The sequence below is a fragment of the Salmo trutta genome, chromosome 24 (assembly GCF_901001165.1).
Source record: "Salmo trutta chromosome 24, fSalTru1.1, whole genome shotgun sequence".
In the NCBI taxonomy this organism is placed as follows: Eukaryota; Metazoa; Chordata; class Actinopteri; order Salmoniformes; family Salmonidae; genus Salmo; species Salmo trutta.
The window spans coordinates 33,804,743-33,820,310 of NC_042980.1; the positions used below are offsets into that span (position 1 = coordinate 33,804,743).

The 15,568-nt window shown below is 41.3% G+C and overlaps 1 long non-coding RNA gene across 3 annotated transcripts; it reads right to left on the reverse strand.

Annotated features, from left to right (window-relative positions):
- Positions 1-10,177: 10,177 nt before the first annotated feature.
- Positions 10,178-13,131, reverse strand: LOC115161175 (uncharacterized). Of its 3 annotated transcripts, none has more exons than XR_003869197.1 (5): positions 13,021-13,131; positions 12,040-12,124; positions 11,691-11,835; positions 10,705-11,152; positions 10,178-10,599 (listed from the first exon to the last, which is right to left on the reverse strand). It is a non-coding gene; the product is annotated as an uncharacterized LOC115161175 (long non-coding RNA). The 3 variants fall into 3 exon arrangements; XR_003869196.1 differs by lacking the exon at positions 12,040-12,124 and having other exon boundaries at positions 10,705-10,779; positions 10,880-11,152; positions 13,021-13,130; XR_003869195.1 differs by lacking the exon at positions 12,040-12,124.
- Between the last annotated feature and the right edge of the window lie 2,437 nt (positions 13,132-15,568).

Genomic DNA, 15,568 nt, shown 5'->3' on the forward strand with positions numbered 1-15,568 from the left:
AATGTTCCACATAAATATTATGCCGTTCGTTTTTTCTGTAATGATTTAAGTAACCATTGTGTTGTTGTTGCTGTTAGAAATACTACGGTTCCTAAGACAAATCCACGCTTTATTCCTAAGAGAAATTTTAAGTTTTAATGTGCAGACTTTCTTTCATGTTTTGTTTTATTTTGACTGCAGCATGATTGAGCTTATTCCTGATGTGGAAAATGCCTGTAAATTCATTCATGATGTTGTTTTCCAAATAGTAAACAAACATGTCCCATTCCACACGTTCAGAGTTAAAAAGCGGGATAATCCATGGTTCTGTTCTGAGCTGTCTTGTATTATTCACAAACATAATCTAGCCTGGGCTAACGCAATGAAATTATATTCTGATGCTGATTGGCTTCGTTTTAGGCAGCTACGAAACAAGTGGTCTTCTCTTCTCGGGAAGGCCAAGTCTGAATATTTTATGTCTGTTACCACCGATAATCTGAATGACCCTAGAAAGTTTTGGAAGTCTATGTCTGGTATGTTAATGAATTACCGCCATGTTTATTAAAGGACTCTGTTGCTCTATATGACCAAACTGAAATGACGAATTGTTTCAAAGAGACCTTTGTATCATCTGGTAGGATGTTTGATTCGGTATCCTGGTCAAACTTTTAGCTTTTTGCCATTCTCAATGTAGGAGGTACATAAAGCCCTGAAATCCTAAAATCAGAGAAAGCCTGCAGGTCCTGGTCTTCGTGATCCCTGCTTTTTAAAATTGGCAGCTGATCTCATAGCTGAACCACTTACATATCTGTTTAATCTAACCCTGGAATGCAATTCAATTCCAATGATCTGAAATCAGCATGACCTACCACTTTAAAGAGTCTGGAGATCCAACTCTTAAATAATTATAGGCCAATCTCAAAGCTCTCACCCCTAGCGAAAATATTGAAACCTTTGTTAGTGAACAGCTCAAAAGAGTCATTATACAGTCGTCGCCAAAAGTTTTGAGAATTACACAAATATTAATTTTCACAAAGTTTACTGCTTCAGTATCTTTAGATATTTTTGTCAGATGTTACTATGGAATACTGAAGTATAATTACAAGCATTTCATAAGTGTCAAAGGCTTTTATTGACAATTACATGAAGATTATCCAAAGAGTCAATATTTACAGTGTTGACACTTCTTTTTCAAGACCTCTGCAATCCGCCCTGGCATGCTGTCAATTAACTTCTGGGCCACATCCTGACTGATGGCAGCCCATTCTTGCATAATCAATGCTTGGAGTTTGTCAAAATCTGTGGGGTTTTGTTTGTCCACCCGCCTCTTGAGGATTGACCACAAGTTCTCAATGGGATTAACCTGTTTGGGATAGGGGGCAGTATTTTCACGGCCGGATAAAAAACGTTCCCTATTTAATCTGGTTACTATTCCTGCCCAGAAACTAGAATATGCATATAATTAGTAGATTTGGATAGAAAACACTCTAAAGTTTCTAAAACTGTTTGAATGGTGTCTGTGAGTATAACAAAACTCATATGGCAGGCCAAAACCTGAGAAGATTCCATACAGGAAGTGCCCTGTCTGACCATTTCTTGTCCTTCTGTAGCCTCTCTATAAAAAATACAGCATCTCTGCTGTAACATGACATTTTCTAAGGCTTTCATTGGCTCTAGGAAGGCGCCAGAAAGTGGAATGATAGCTCTGCAGTCTCTGGGCGAAAAACAGCAGGGGTTTTGGTGAGTGGTCCTTCTGGGAACAATGACACTGAGGCGCTCGTGCACGAGACGACTCCATTTTTTTCTTTCAGTGTTTGAACGAATACGTCGTCGCCCGGTTGGAATATTATCATTATTTTACGAGAAAAATTGCTAAAAAATTGATTTTAAACAGTGTTTGACATGCTTCGAAGTACGGTAATGGAATATTTTGCTAGCGGAACGCCCGTCCATAAGAGGTTTTAAGGTCTGGGGAGTTTCCTGGCCATGGACCCAAAATATCGATGTTTTGTTCCCCGAGCCACTTAGTTATCACTTTTGCCTTATGGCAAGGTGCTCCATCACGCTGGAAAAGGCATTGTTCGTCACCAAACTGTTCCTGGATGGTTGGGAGAAGTTGCTCTCGGAGAATGTGTTGGTACCATTCTTTATTCATGGCTGTGTTCTTAGGAAAAATTGTGAGTGAGCCCACTCCCTTGGCTGAGAAGCAACCCCACACATGAATGGTCTCAGGATGCTTTACTGTTGGCATGACACAGGACTGATGGTAGCGCTTACCTTGTCTTCTCCGGACAAGCTTTTTTCCAGATGCCCCAAACAATCGGAAAGTGGATTCATCAGAGAAAATGACTTTAGCCCAGTCCTCAGCAGTCCAAATCCATGTACCTTTTGCAGAATATCAGTCTGTCACTGATGTTTTCCTGGAGAGAAGTGGCTTCTTTGCTGCCCTGCTTGACACGAGGCCATCCTCCAAAAGTCTTTGCCTCACTGTGCGTGCAGATGCACTCGCACCTGCCTGCTGCCATTCCTGAGCTCTGTACTGGTGGTGTCCCGATCCGGCAGCTGAATCAACTTTAGGAGATGGTCCTGGCACTTGCTGGACTTTCTTGGGCGCCATGAAGCCTTCTTCACAACAATTGAACCGCTCTCCTTGAAGTTCTTGATGATCCGATAAATGGTTGATTTAGGTGCAATATTACTGGCAGCAATATCCTTGCCTGTGAAGCCCTTTTTGTACAAAGCAATGATGACGGCACGTGTTTCCTTGCAGGTAACCATGATTGACAGAGGAAGAACAATGATTCCAAGCACCACCCTCCTTTTAAAGCTTCCAGTCTGTTATTTGAACTCAATCAGCATGACAGAGTGATCTCCAGCCTTGTCCTCGTCAACACTCACACCTGTGTTAACAAGATAATCACTGACATATCAGCTGGTCCTTTTGTGGCAGGGCTGAAATTCAGTGGAAATGTTTTTGGGGGATTCAGTTCATTTGCATGGCAAAGAGGGATTTTGCAATTAATTGCAATTCATCTGATCACTCTTCATAACATTCTGGAGTATATGCAAATTGCCATCATACAAACTGAGGCAGCAGACTTTATGAAAATGTATATTTGTGTCATTCTCCAAACTTTTGGCCACGACTGTGTACTAACTCTATTTTATCAATGTACCAATCGGGCTTCAGGAAGAAGCATAGCACAATTACAGCAGCACAATTACAACATGTCACATAAGTTGCATGGACTCACTCTGAGTGCAATAAGTGGTTAACATGACTTTTGAAAGACTACCTCATCGCTGTACCCCATACATACAATTATCTGTTAAGTCTTAAGTCTGTCAGTTGAGCAGTGAATTTCAAACACAGATTCCACCACAAAGACCAGGGAGGTTTTCCAATGCCTCGCAAAGAAGGGCACCTATTGGTAGGTGTTTTTTTTAAAGCAGACATTGAATATTCCTTTCAGCATGGTGAAGTTATTACGCTATGGATGTTGTATCAATATACCCGGTCACTAAAAAAAATACATGCATCCTTCCTAACTCAGTTGCCGGAGAAGAAGGAAACCTCTCAGGGATTTCACAGTGAGACCAATGGTGACTTTAAAACATTTACAGAGTTTAATGGCTGTAATTGGAGAAAATTGAGGATGGATCAACAACATTGTAGTTACTCCACAATTCCAACCTAAATGACCGAGTGAAAAGAAAGAAGCCTGTACAGAATACAAATTTTCCAAAACATGCAAAGAAATGTTGCAAGAAATGTAAGAAACGTTGCAAAGTAAATGTTGCAAAGAAATTAACTTTAAGTCCTGAGTGCAAAGCATTCTGTTTTGGGAGTAGTACACAGCATTGTACGAGATCTTCAATTTCTTGGCCTTTTCTCGCATGGAATAGCCTTCATTTCTCAGGACAAGTACAGACTGATGAGTGTTGAAAGTTCTTTGTTAATTGCCATTTTGAACCTGTAATCAAACCCACAAATGCTGATGCTCCAGATACTCAACTAGTCTAAAGAAGGCTAGTTTTATTGCTTTAAATCAGAACAACAGTTTTCAGCTGTGCTAACATAATTGCAAAAGGGTTTTCTAATGATAAATTAGCCTTTTAAAATGATAAACTTGGATTAGCTAACACAACTCGCCATTGGAACACAGGAGTGATGGTTGCTGATAATGGGCCTCTGTAGATATTCCATTAAAAATCAGTGACCCCAAACCCCAAACATTTGATACATTTTCCCCAAAACATTTAAACATATTTTCTCTTTGTCATTTGTCATTATTGTGTCTAGATGGGTGAGACCTTTTCTCCAATTTAATACATTTTGAATTTGGCTATAACAAAACGTTGAATAAGTCAAAGGGTATGAATACTTTCTGGAGGCAGTGTATATGTTTTGACAAGGTTTGTATCACAACTAAAGTGGCCAAATAATACAAACGTAGCCTATAGGCGTACAGTAGGACCCCTGGAACACGGTGGGAGAGCACAGAGCCTAGTGAAACATGTTCTTATAAACCCAGTTTTATAAGTCCATTGGTACTTAGACTGGCCACTATTTAAAAGAGGATTACAGCTATCTTGCGCTGCTATATTTTTTGCTAAATTCTTAAAATAAAACACATTAATTCACTTTACAACCGGTGTAGCCTATAATCTTGTAATGAATACTCAGGGAGAAAAAGGTGTTGATTCACACACAGAGCGCGGCAGGTGTTAATTTTGCCTTTGCAGAAGGCAGGAACCGTGGTCACAAGCAGGCAATGGTCATACACAAGTAGGCAAACAGGCAGGTTATAGAGTCAAAACAAACAATACCTCACAAAGGCACAAGCAGAATGAACTGAACTAAATAAGGAGCTGATGAGACCAGGTGATTAACTAACACAGGTGAAATCAAATAACAAAAATGAAAGACAGGGCTACATTCAAGAACACAAAGAAACAGGGCTACGTTTAAGAACACAACGGAACAGAACACAAGGTTGACTAAGAAAATAAATACAGAACCTTACATATCTTGTCTGCTAAATGAACTAGTGTAGCCCACAGTCATATGGCATAGCCAGATCAGGGCATAACATAAGGACACCTCAGAATATGCTATTCTGTTCTGCTGAAATAGGCTACATTTTCTTCATATCATGTTTCTTTAGACCTGTCTAAATTAAATAATGGATGTATTGTGATGGTGTGGGCTATATTAAATAGATTTATTAAACTCTTTAAAATGTAGATGTTCCAAAGGTCTGCGTCGGTGGCTTGTAGGCTATGCATGGAAGCCAGGGGATGCTAAACGTGTTTATGTCAATTACAGTGAGACCGGCAGTTATTTGAATGACAATCATGGGCTGACAAGATTTCAGGACTGCCACAAACCTAGCCAAGATGTTTGACCACCATTTGGCTCTATTCCATGGAGATGGGGTGTTTCCCTCCCTGTGATGTGCAACCAGTGACAGAGGCATGATACTGAGTTGCTGAGGAAGTTTTAACAAAATATCACAAGAAAAACACAGTACATCAGACACTGTAATAACAAAAAAATGTTCCTCCCCTCAAAGAAGTTACTGTTTACATCCTCTGCCCTCTACATCAGATTCAGAACACTGCCTCTGCCCAGACTCCTAACTTGATTGCTATCCTATTACACTGAGAACAGACCATGAAACCATAGACTAGTGGCTGTTAGGCTGTCTCTGGAAAGTCCCCATGGAATGATCCTCATGGGAGTGGCTGAAATTGGAGTGCTTCAACCCAACCCACACGGCTTTATGGCTTTGACGCAATCAGCTGTGTCATTCCACAGTTCAGTAATTGTTTTCAACACGAAGGAGAAAGAAGATAAGAGCAGTTGTACTACATGGGAAAAAGATAACACCTGATGTTTTTACAGGGTTGGGGAGTAACTAGGGCTACAAATTTCGGTACATTTTGCTGCTGACTAACCAACCCCCATTTACCGATTTAATAAATGGTTAAATTCGTTTTTAAACATTACAATTACATGACCAACAGGAAAAACATACACAATAGCAAGTCTATCAACTACTGTAATGAAGCAGACAATGTAATACACCTTTTTGAAACATTTGCCAAAATGTAAAAAAACACTGTTGTAAAAGACACATCTGATACAAGCCGTTTCATATGACAGAGATAAATCTCCATTAGAAAAGTAGGGACAGATCGAAATTAACTAGGGTGGAGGAGTAGTCCAAAATAAGTGACGGTTGTAAAACATTTTTTTTGCTTTGGAAATGGTTGTGTTTTTTTTATTGGGCACAAGGGAGGGTAGTGCGTTTTTCCAATGGACATGGCTGCAAGACTTGCCAGCCTTTTCTGACCCATTGTCTTACGCAACCAGGAGTGAAGCCGGTGCAGTGCACTAAAGGACCTTTCACAGGAGCAGCTGCTCACAGGAATTGTGAGGGCAACCTGAATGATTTCCTTCAGAGAAGGAAACATATCATCATCCAGGAGGTTATGCACAGAAAGCATATCTTTTGGAGGACATCCAGCCTCTCATTTCCAGCCAAGAAAGTTTCTGGCCACCAACATCTCTTTTGTTTTAACATCAATACCTTAGTGCTTGGCAAACTCATTTAAGCATTATCTAGGAAGGTTTTTGAGTTGGGGCTGCATGCCTGTATGCATGAGCAGACCTGCATCTACAGTCGAGAATCGCTGGTCAAGCTCACACACCATCCTGTCCAAGCAGGGGAGCAACCACTCTGTTTTCGTTGTTTCGGAACATGACAATTCTGTGCCCAAGGAGGTCTCCACCACAAAATCTTGCAAAATTTGCCCTTTCTTGCTGCATCTGCCTCTGGAATATTGTGAATTTCAGTGCTTTGGTTCTGTCATAAAGTTCTGTGGCAAATGCATCTGTGCGTTTGCCTATCAGTGTGTCACACAGCTTGTTTGCCGAAACAAGCTTCTGCCAGGTCTACAGTCTCTTTCTGAAGGAACTTGTGTAGTCCCTCAGTTATAGAAAGAAGGGACTGAAACATCTGTAGCAAATACACGGTGGAGAACATATGAACCTTTGCTCTCAGACCAACAGCCATGGGGGATCCAATGGCAGATAGATACTCAAAAATAGCAGTTAAAATGTCCAGGACTGCATTTATGGACCACAGCTGGCATGCCCAGCGAGTCTTTGAGAGCTGCACAAGTTCAGCTGATGCTATTCTAAGTTTGGACTGAGCTTCTTTGAACTTATGGTGGTTAACTAGGGATGTACTGAAAAACAAATACACATTTTCCAAGAAACAGAAAAACTCAGCAGCCTCCGGAATAGCCCTGCTAGTATGACACAACACCAAATTAAGCTCATGAGCATACAGTAGCAATGTATATAAATTGCCTCCGGATGCAGCACTCTGAAATGTGCTTGTACACCTCCTTTGGAACCACTCAAGACAGCTGCACCATCATAGGTCTGTGCAACGCACTTTAGGCCTGCTACCCCTCTCATTTGGAGCTGCTGTTGCAACTCATTTGCTATCGATTAAGCATCAAATGACTTGATTTCTGCTAGTGCTAGTAAACGCTCCTTAACTGTCCACTCTGTCACATACCTAACACACAGAGCCAACTGTTCAGACTGCCCATCCCTGGCCTCATCCGCCATAACGGCATACATTCCAGACTTTGACATCTCAGAGACTATGGTTTCCGCAATCTCTTGAGTACAGCATTTGATCATGTCATTCTGAGATTCTGGAGAGAGATACGTCACATTTGATGGAGTATTGTACCTTTGCAGGAAAGAGTCAAACTCCTTCAAAAGCTACATACATTCAAGAAAGTTCCTTCTATGTGTGCTTTCACTAGATTCATCATTGGCACAGAAAGAGAGTGACTGCAACAATTCTACTCAGATACTCCCTTCTCTCTACAATATCACTAGAATGGGCAGATGTTAAAATCTAAGCAATGTTTCCATGATTACTAGTTGCCTGGTAGCTTTGCCATGCCACAACACTGTCTCTGTGTGTTTGTGCCATCTCATGTTTACCGAAGATAAACAAACTTGTTTCAAATTTTTGTAGCCATTACTGTCAAAATAATCAAATGTATTGTTTTTGCTAAAAACTCTACATGGAAAGCAGAAATCTGCGTTTTTGTAGACAGAGTACTCTACCCAATTGTATTTCTCAAACCAGCAGTGCTGAAATGCCCTTTTCTGTGTACCAAAACTTCTGTGTGGGTAGCTATTCAGCTTCAGTGTCTTTGTCACCTAAACCGCTCTCATTTCTAGAAGGAGTTGCTGCAGCTGCTGGTTTACATTCTTTCTCTGGATCTGTTTGTTGTCCCTCCCTCTCTGGATCTGTTTGTTGTCCCTCCCTCTCTGGATCTGTTTGTTGTCCCTTACTCTGGATCTGTTTGTTGTCCCTCGCTCTGGACCTGTTTGTTGTCCCTTGCTCTGGATCTGTTTGTTGTCCCTCGCTCTGGATCTGTTTGTTGTCCCTCCCTCTCTGGATCTGTTTGTTGTCCCTTGCTCTGGATCTTTTTGTTGTTCCTCGCTCTGGATCTGTTTGTTGTCCCTCCCTCTCTGGATCTGTTTGTTGTCCTTCCCTCTCTGGATCTGATTGTTGTCCCTCGCTCTCTGGATCTGTTTGTTGTCCCTCGCTCTCTGGATCTGTTTGTTGTCCCTCCCTCTCTGGATCTGTTTGTTGTCCCTCCCTCTCTAGATCTGTTTGTGTTCCTCTCGCTCTGGATCTGTTTCTTGTCCCTCTTTCTCTGGGCATGCTCTCTCTCTCTCACTTATACAGCTCACATGTTGATCTCTGCCTTGCACAGAAGCCTCTCTTTCTGCAGTAGCGGTGCTTGCTTGTATGGCTCCTTGGGCGAACCACCGCTTCAACCAGTCACAATGTTTAAATCTGATTAGGCTACTTCAAAAGTCTCCTGTAAGCATGCATACGTTCATCCGAAATATAATTACAGGATCCTCAAAATGGCTTTACATTAACCAGGTTTCCATCCAAACTTTTCATGCGAGTAAATAATTTTTTTGTGACAAATCCATCTATAGCCCTAGAGTAAAAAATGCGCTGGAAACCAATTTAACATTTTATATTATCAACAATAGCTCAATTTGATGCAAACATAACTCTGATGGGAAAATGTGCCGGGGTTTCCTTTAGCAGGCAATTGCCGGCTTTTGGATTATTTATTTATAATAATTCGTTTTGTTATTATTGTATGTGATTGTTATTATTGCAAGCCTATTTATTAATCGAAACCATATGTGCAAAACCTGTTTTGTTTATATCTGTTGAGGCATTTTCATTGGCTAAATTAAGTTAGATCTATCTTTTTAATTGTTTACTTTGTATTTAGTTTAAGATATGTCATAAGTAGGTCTGTTGTAAAATAAATAACATAAGCCTATTGCTGTTATTTGTTGGGTACAGTAGGCACTAGCCTTTGTTGGTAATTGCTGCAATATAGCCTGTTCAAACTTTTGTGAACGTTTAAACCAGTTTGCAAGGGTTTTGTTTCATTCTGTTAAGCCATTTTTTTTGGCCAAATGTGTTTGCAGCAATATAGTAGCCCACTCATATTTTCCCTATAAACGATGGTTTGACTTACTTTTAACATTACCCTAATAAAGTTTAGAAACTTTTGTAAAAGTTTCACGGAATCTTTCTGTCTCCTGCTCCTGACTCTCCTGAATCCACAAGCCACCCGTTGTGACAGAATCCCGCACCTCTCATGGAGTCAGCAGGAACTTCAACACCAGCCCCGTCCATAGAGGAGCGGATTGATCAACACTCCACCCTCCTCCACCGTCTGGGTACTGCCATGGACCAGGTACGGGCATGCCTAGAGAGTTGGGACCGAAGCGCTTCCGGTCCCACTAACCAGCCGGTCCAACAGCCGGCACCTCAACCAGCATCTCCAGCAGCCAGTGCCAGCGGGGTTAAACTCTCCCCTCCCAGGGAGTATGATGAAACGGCCGCTGGGTGTAAGGGGTTCTTACTCCAGCTGGAGTTGTACCTAGCGACCGTCCATCCTCCTCCCTCGGAGGAGGAGAGTGTCAGCGTCCTCGTCTCGTGTCTCACGGGTAGAGCCCTGGTATGGGCCAACGCCGTCTGGGACAATACTACATAAGGCTGCATAATATGAAGGAACACATGTTTGAGCAGCTACAAGCACCAGCATTAGTCAGGGCTCGGCTAGTCATTACTGACAAGATTCTTCATTTGTACTTGTTATTTAGATTATACCTGGCCTCCATTTAGTTGGCTTCTACATGCACCATTCATATATACATACATTACGGAGTGATGTTGCTCCCTCTGAAGCAACAAAGCTCCTCCACCACGGCAAGTCGGAGTCCAGGAGAGGGGATAAAAAAAATGTAACGAGGGCCAGCACTGTGTAAAGAAAGAGGTGGTGGAGGAGGGGCCGAGCTGAGGTTTCTAATGTCACAGTGAAAACTGCATAGGGTCTCTGTTCATTAGATGGTTGGAGAATGTGCCTGTTCTTTGCTAATGGTTAGAACATTGGAGAATGTGCAGACTGGAAATCTTCCCACACCCAGTGCATGTCTGAGATTCTTCTGGCATCCGCTATCAACCTGTCCGGCAATTTCTTTAAAATAGTACAATAAATATGCCTCATGAATAGACAATAACACATACAATATATTTTTGAAATAATATTTAAAAATAAATACAAATAATTTGTGTTCCTTACATCACAATACTTCCTTATCCGTCTTCCTGGTATGGAGTGTCAGAACCCAGACGTCCCAGGTTCATCTTCCTCAACCTTGTCATTAGACATTATAACAGTATTATTACATAGTAAAAGGTGGCTGATGAGATATGTTAATCACGCAACAATGGTGGACTTTAACATAGTCACATACCTGTTGTGGTGCCTGGAACTGGTGATTGGCCATGATTGAACTCCTGGCATATAGTCCCCCAAAAAATTGTATATGAACTTGAGCCAAATCAATATATGATAATCTAATGACAATTCATTATTTTTTTTAATGCAAAATTAAGTTCATAATATTACAGTAGTTGATATTACCAAGCAAACTGTCCATATTTGCACTGGTACCATAAAACTGCTGCTTCAGCAACAATCAAGCATAGAATGACAACGAGTAGAACCCAACAGGCAGCAGAGGTCTCTGTGAGGACAGAGGGGATACAGTTAATATCAGTCTGCATTTACAATTACATATAATTTTGTTTTCCTAGCAACTGCATTTCCATGTAATTTTGTTGCCCTAGCAATCATTATAGCTTTGATATGTACCCTTACCTGCAAAAAGATAAGAGATAATACCAGGTTATAAGACATGTACATATGCAGTAAGAGATGAGTGTGTATCATGACCATCTTAGTGGTTATACAGTAACTTCCTATAGAAAGGGTAATGAGGCCATAAGTCTGATACTAACACATGCATTGAAAGATAAGTGAGCATCTGGCACAACTTTGTTATCCATGCTACATCACATTAGTCATAACTTCATATATGGGTTTTATGTGTATGCCAGGAATGCCTATATTGTTGCCAGACAAATTTCCCTATAGGATAATAAAGAATTAAATCAATCTATCAATCATAGAACAACTATAAGCATATAGTTAAGCAACCAGCATGAATAGTGTGTGTGTGTGTGTGTGTGTGTGTGTGTGTCTCTCTCTCAGGTGCTTCTCACCAGAGGATGTGTGTACATAGAGGGAGCCAGTTGCTCGTCCGTAGGGGTTGGAGGCCTCACAGACATAGAGACCATTCAGCTCAGAGTTGAGACTGAGGAGGTGCAGTTTGTCTCCCTCTGCTCTCACTGAAGACCCAGGCCATGGCTGGACCACCACGGGGGAGAGAGAGAGAGAGGAGGAGAAGGGCTTTGTGTGAGTGTGTGTGAGATCGGCAAAGGCATCATTTCACAGCCAGCATAATATATGAACATACTGAAGCTTCAAGCTAATCTGTTTCATATATTTAAACAAGTTCACCTAACATTTACATTTAAACTGGATTTAACTAGTTTACATAGGAGTGAGTACCTGCTCCAGGTGTAGTTGGGTTGCCATCTGCTACACATAGTAAGAATGTGGCTTTAGAGGCCTCACTAAGGGTAATGTTCAATGACTGAGGTGGATATATATATGAGAGAGAGAGAGAGAGAGAGAGAGAGAGAGAGAGAGAGAGAGAGAGAGAGAGAGAGAGAGAGAGAGAGAGAGAGAGAGAGAGAGAGAGAGAGAGAGAGAGGAGAGAGAGAGAGAGAGAGAGAGAGAGAGAGAGAGAGAGAGAGAGAGAGAGAGAGAGAGAGAGAGAGAGAGAGAGAGAGAGAGAGAGAGAGAGAGAGAGAGAGAGAGAGAGAGAGAGAGAGAGAGAGAGAGAGAGAGAGAGAGAGAGAGAGAGAGAGAGAGATGAAAGTCTTGTAAAGGTCCATACCACTCTGTGTCTCAGAACTATGTTTAAGCTAAAGACAATAACAGTTGTTACAGGCTAAATCAAAGGGACAGGCATAGCAGTGGACAGGGAAGAAGCCACAGAACAGGTTCCACATTTAGAGTAGGACCTACTATAGACAGACAGAGACAGGTTAGAGGGACTACTAGGCTACAGCCCGTGATGGCAGAGAGAGTCTATACGTACAGTGGATGTTTATAGTGTAGGACAGTGGTAGTAGAATATACTTACAGTGGATGTTTAAATTGTAGGACAGTGGAAGTAGAATATACTTACAGTGGATGTTTATAGTGTAGGACTGTGGTAGTGGAATATATTTACGGTGTTTTGTAATAATGAGGACCTATTATTGTTTATGTAATATGGTTATGTAGGCTAAGCTATATGTAAAATCATTTTGAATGCAATGCAATTTATTCGAGCAATGGTCTGCAATCATCACTCTTTGATGGAGACTATGCACATCCTGCAATGTAGCCCAAACCTTTTCACAAAAATAAACAACCAGGCTTATATTGGTCAGTAATAATGGAACAAAACATTTGCATCTTTAAATTTAATAGACCACTAACCTTTGATGAATGGAAGTTCCCCTGCTGAAATAGCCGAGACATTTGTTTGTTGCCGTTTGTGCTACTGTTGGAAAACACTGATTCAGTAAGCCACAGCAGCTATCGCACAATGGGGTGGATCATGGATGAGACAGTCCAGTCTCCACCCCCCTCGCAGACACCTGGCTTTTCATAGGCTGTGTGCTTCCTCTTTGAAAGCCCGTACCACCATTTACAGATTATGAAACATACCCATAGGCCTGATTACAAACAAACAAGAAATATGGGACAAAGTTCTTTATTTTATTTAAGAAAAATCATCTCAAATACAACAACAGGCCAGAATCTGTATGGCTTGGGACCCCTCTCTCTGATGAGGCCGTCATTGTAAATAAGAATTTATTCTTAACTGACTTGCCTAGTTAAATAAAGTATTTAAAAAAAATTATCCACTATATATATACAAAAGTATGTGGACACCCTTTCAAATGAGTGGATTCAGCTATTTCAGCCACACCCATTGCTGACGTGTATAAAATCGAGCACAGAGCCAAACATTGGCAGTAGAATGGTTTTACTGAAGAGCTCAGTGACTTTCAATGTGGCACCGTCATAGGATGCCACCTTTCCAACAAGTCAGTAAGTCACATTTCTGCCCTGCTAGAGCTGTCCCGGTCAACTGTAAGTGTTGTTATTGTGCAAGTCCCCACAGCAATGTTCCAGCACCTAGTGGAAAGCCTTCCCAGAAGAGTGGAGGCTGTTATACCGGCAAAGGGGGGACCCACTCCATATTAATGCCCATGATTTAGGAATGAGATGTTCGACTAGCAGGTGTCCACATACTTTTGTTCATAAACCAGTCTAAACAACAGGTTGTGATAACAAAAAAACAAAACATAAGTTAGCGACCAAACAGCTAGACCTGTTTACAATGTACCACATTTCTGGTGAGCACAAGTGAGACATTTAATATTGTTTAGAAAAGAGATACAGTTGAAGTCGGAAGTTTACATACACCTTAGCCAAATACATTTAAACTCAGTTGTTCACAATTCCTGACATTTAATCCTAGTGAAAATGCCTTGTCTTAGATCAGTTAGGGTCACCACATTATTTTAAGAATGTGAAATGTCAGAATTATACTAGAGAATTATTTATTTCAGCTTTTATTTCTTTCATCACATTCCCAGTGGGTCAGAAGTTTACATACACTCAATTAGTATTTGGTAGCATTGCCTTTAAATTGTTTAACTTGGGTCAAACGTTTCGGGTAGCCTTCCACAAGCTTCCCACAATAAGTTGGGTGAATTCTGGCCCATTCCGCCTGACAGAGCTGGTGTACATGAGTCAGGTTTGTAGGCCTCCTTGCTCGCACACTCTTTTTCTGTTCTGCCCACAACTTTTCTATAGGATTGAAGTCAGGGCTTTGTGATGGCCACTCCAATACCTTGACTTTGTTGTCCTTAAGCCATTTTGCCACAACTTTGGAAGTATGCTTGGGGTAATTGTCCATTTGGAAGGCCCATTTGCGACCAAGCTTTAACTTCCTGACTGATGTCTTGAGATGTTGCTTCAATATGTCCACATAGTTTTCCTGCCTCATGATGCCATCTATTTTGTGAAGTGCACCAGTCCCTCCTGCAGCAAAGCACCCCCACAACATGATGCTGCCACCCTGTGCTTCACGGTTGGGATGGTGTTCTTCGGCTTGCAAGCGTCCACCCTTTTTCCTCCAAACATAACAATGGTCATTATGGCCAAACAGTTCTATTTTTGTATCATCAGACCAGAGGACATTTCTCCAAAAAATACAATCTTTGTACCCATGTGCTGTTGAAAACCGTAGTCTGGCTTTTTTATGGCGGTTTTGGAGCAGTGGCTTCTTTCTTGCTGAGCGGCCTTTCAGGTTATATCAATATAGGACTCAGCTTTTTGGGGATGCTTTGCTGCCTCAGGGCCTGGCCAATTTGAGTCAACCATGAATTCTATATTGTACCAGAGAATTATTGAGGAGAATGTGACGCCATCTGTCAAAAAGCTGAAGCTGAACCCGAACATGGATCTTGCAACATGACAATGATCCAAAACACAAAAGCAAAGCTACAACAGAATGGCTAAAGAAGAAGAAATGGAGGGTTATGGAATGACCGAGTGAAAGCCCAGATCTCAATCCTATCGAAATGCTGTGTGGGGGGACTTGAAGCGGGCCGCGCATGCAAGAAAGCCCTCGAACATGACACAGTTAAAGCAGTACTGTAAAGAAGAGTGGGACATTTTTCCCCCAGTCTATGTAAGAGACTGATAGACAGTTACAAGAAATGTCTACATTAAGTTATTTCAGCCAAAGAGGGCAACAAGCTATTGAAGCTAGGGGTGTACATATTATTTCTGCACTATGGAATTGCATTTCTGTTGATTTTTGATGAATAAATGATTGCAAATATATAGTCTAAAAAGGCACAGTAGCAGTGCGGTCTGGCTGTATTTTTAAATCTAATACTGAATACGCTGTTTTTTGCAGATCATCATTCTCCCAAGTCGCCCTATAATGTGGCCAAATATGCTCTCG